Source organism: Trachymyrmex cornetzi, unplaced genomic scaffold (genome assembly GCF_001594075.2).
Source record: "Trachymyrmex cornetzi isolate Tcor2-1 unplaced genomic scaffold, Tcor1.1 scaffold144, whole genome shotgun sequence".
Classification (NCBI taxonomy): domain Eukaryota; kingdom Metazoa; phylum Arthropoda; class Insecta; order Hymenoptera; family Formicidae; genus Trachymyrmex; species Trachymyrmex cornetzi.
In genome coordinates, this window is record NW_017296027.1 from 306,268 (window position 1) to 306,858 (window position 591).

The following is a 591-nucleotide window of genomic DNA, read 5'->3' on the forward strand; positions in this document are numbered from 1 at the left end:
CTCTTCTACCTACCTCCGTTTCTCTAACGCTAAATAACGCTCTCGCCTATTCGTTTCTTCTTTTCCATGCGCGCGCGAACGCGTAAGATTTCCAGCGTTGCTTCGAATTTCACGACTTGGAGCGCGGAACGCGGTAATTATAGCTTATTCCGGTAGGAGTCGTCATCACCATCGTCATTATCATCATCGTCAGCCATCGGGTCAGAACAAGCGAGCGAGCGAGCTAGCGAAAACGGAAAAAGAGAAAGAAAGAGAGAGAGGGGGAGAGAGAGAGAGAGACTCGTCGCGTTCGCGGTGATCTCACAAATACACAATAGCGTTCCTCGCGCTCTACGCGTCCGCGATGAGAAAGCACTACGCGCCGAGAGAAATACATAGCCTGCACGCCACGCGTCCGATCGAGCGTGCTCGACTACGCTCGGAGTCGCTCGCACGGAAATATGGAGTCTGCCGCGCCGAAGAAATGCCGGCCGGCGCGGCGTTCTTCTCGCTACGCTCCGTGCCGTCGCCCGGCGGCGCGGGCTACAAGCGGGCTACAGCGGGCTACATGGAGCACGTTTCGCCACGCTTCGTGCGGCGGTGACGGCCCAC

At 57.5% G+C, this 591-nt stretch overlaps 1 protein-coding gene across 1 annotated transcript in view; it reads right to left on the reverse strand.

Moving 5' to 3' along the window:
* The window catches only part of LOC108757488 (glutamic acid-rich protein), a 7,188-nt gene that overhangs the window by 5,981 nt on the left and 616 nt on the right, over window positions 1-591 (reverse strand). The window lies entirely within an intron of this gene.